The sequence below is a fragment of the Trichechus manatus genome, unplaced genomic scaffold (genome assembly GCF_000243295.1).
Source record: "Trichechus manatus latirostris isolate Lorelei unplaced genomic scaffold, TriManLat1.0 scaffold00004, whole genome shotgun sequence".
NCBI classification, from domain to species: Eukaryota; Metazoa; Chordata; class Mammalia; order Sirenia; family Trichechidae; genus Trichechus; species Trichechus manatus.
Genome location: NW_004443940.1, coordinates 17,939,765 through 17,942,211, shown reverse-complemented (window position 1 = coordinate 17,942,211; position 2,447 = coordinate 17,939,765). Strand labels below are relative to the sequence as shown.

Here is a 2,447-nt window from a genome sequence, read left to right as displayed (position 1 = left end):
ATGGATTAGTGGCAGTTATACTGATGAGGTATATAAGATTGGATAGTGTCTTAAGCCAATCGCTTTTGAGATATGAAAGACAGAAGCAAACAGAGACACAGGGGGACCTCATACCACCAAGAAAGCAGTGCTGGGAGCAGAGTGTGCCCTTTGGCATGAGGTTCCTGCACTGAGATGTTCCTAGAACAAGGGAAGACTGATGACAAGGACCTTTCTCCAGAGCCGACACAGAAAGTCTTCCCCTGGAGCTGATGCCCTGAATTTGGACTTGTAACCTACTGGACTGTGAGAGAATAAAGTTCTCTTTGTTGAAGATATCCACTTGTGTATTTCTGTTATAGCAGTACGAGATGACTAAGACAGTCATGTAGCTAGAGATACTTTCTATGAATAGCTTTTTAAAAATTCCTTATACCATATAAATATTTAAAATCTAAAAAAAAATTCTTCTATCATATTTAAAATTTTCTTACCCATCTGATGATATGAGGATATTAATTATAGTGATTTAAATTTTTTTTTTCTTCTGCTCCTCTCATCATCGTTTTGGTCTTTGTCTTACATGTTAGAGATTTTCCACAAACGTCTGAGGATCCCAGGCTGTCCATGATATTTAAGACTGCAACAGTACAAAAACAGGAAGCTATGAGTTGAATGTTGAGTCTTGTTGACTGATGGGTTTCAGTGTAGCGTTGTCTATCAGGGGCTCCTCTATTAAGGGGCCCCATGCTGTCAGCATCTGTAGGTCTTATCTCTGGATAGTACCCTTGCCCCTGCTAAGAGAGGAAGGTGAGTGGGGTGGGGCATGGAGTGGGGTAGAGGTGGAAAACTGGTTACCAGTTTATTGGGAACCCAATAGGAAGGAGGCTGGGTGTCTCACCCTGTTTTCAACTGTGCCTATCCCTAAGAACAAAGTGCCTTTGGCATACACTCACCTGAGACTAAAATCACTCTATCCCATTGCAGAGGAGCAGGGGGAGGGTGTCATCCGGAGGATACTTAGGAATCCAGCTGAGTTTTAACATTATTTTCCATCAACTCCTTTTTGAGATTCTGCCTCCTAAATAGGCTTACTTCCCCCACCCTACCCCTCACTCCAGGCATTTCATTGCCAGCATTCTAAGATTTGCTTAGTTAACTATCATTCTTCCATCTGTTTTTCAGTTTACAAACATTTATTAAATATCCTGTTATCTCTTTTCTACATCTTTTTATCTTCTTGTGGATTTTATGCTTAAAAGAAAAAAAGGAAAAAAAACAGACTTTGCTGTTGTTTTAGTGGAATTAGGGAGAGAATAGAAAAAAATGTGTCATGCTTAACCAGATGTCCTTACCATTAATCCAAGTCCAGTTGTAAAACATGAATCAGATTATATCACTCCCCTGCTCAAAATTTTCCAAAGGTGTGCCACTGCTATGGGAATAAAGTCTACTCTCCTTGCTGTGGTCTGCATGTACCATTCTTCCCCTTTTCCACTATGCTCCAACCACACTGGCTGCTTCTAGCCCTTGAATAAACAGCCAAGCTCTTCCCACTCCCCTTAGAGGCTTTGTACTTGCAGTTCCCTTTGCTTTCGTCCCTCCCCGCCCCACCCCCCCAGATATTCACATAACTGGGTCCTTCTCACTATTATTATTTTTTAATTGTGCTTTAGGTGACAGTTTACAGAGCAAATTACTTTCTCATTAAAAAATTTACACATAAATTGTTTAGTGACATTGGTTGCAATCCCCACAACGTGTCAGCGCTCTCCCCCTTTCCACTCTGGGTTCCCCATTTCCATTCATCCAGTTTTCCTGTCCCTTCCTGCTTTATTGTCTTTGCTTTTGGGCAGATGTTGCCCATTTGGTCTCCTATAGTTGATTGAACTAAGAAGCACATTCCTCACATGTGCTATTGTTTTATAGGCCTGTCTAATCTTTGACTGACAGGTAGATTTTGGGAGTGGCTTCAGTTCTAAGTTAGCAGGGTGTCCTGGGGCTATAATCTAGGAGGTTCCTCCAGTCTCTGTCAGACCAGTTTAAGTCTGGTCTTTTTTTGTGAATTTGAATGTTGTTGTACATTTTTCTCCTGCTTTGTCTGGTACCCTCTATTGTGATACCTGACAGAGTGGTCAGTGATGGTACCCGGGCACCATCTAGTTCTTCTGGCATCAGACTGGGGGAGGCTGTGGTTCATGTGGTCCTCTTCTCATCATTTAGGCAAAGGTCTCTAGTTATCTTCGAACATCCATTCTCTCCTTCTTCCTAGGAAATAGAATGCCCAATTTTTAGCTTAGCACATGGCCATCCAGAACAAGGACTATAATTTTCAGCCTCTTTTACAGTTACACGTGGCTGGCCAAGTTCTATCCAGTGGGATGGAACTAGAAATAGTAAATACAACCTGCAGGAAAAGTCCTTAAATGTTAGAAGCTTGTCCTTCTTGACCATCTCCACACCTCCAA

At 41.8% G+C, this 2,447-nt stretch overlaps 1 long non-coding RNA gene across 1 annotated transcript in view; it reads right to left on the bottom strand.

The window, feature by feature from the left end:
- LOC111820963 (uncharacterized) overlaps positions 1-2,447 on the bottom strand; it is a 13,039-nt gene that overhangs the window by 4,098 nt on the left and 6,494 nt on the right. Inside the window, exons 2-3 of the long non-coding RNA XR_002824455.1 lie at positions 2,103-2,247; positions 474-619 (exon numbers count right to left, since the gene is read on the bottom strand). This is a non-coding gene — a long non-coding RNA (uncharacterized LOC111820963). The remainder of the gene's footprint in view (positions 1-473; positions 620-2,102; positions 2,248-2,447) is intronic.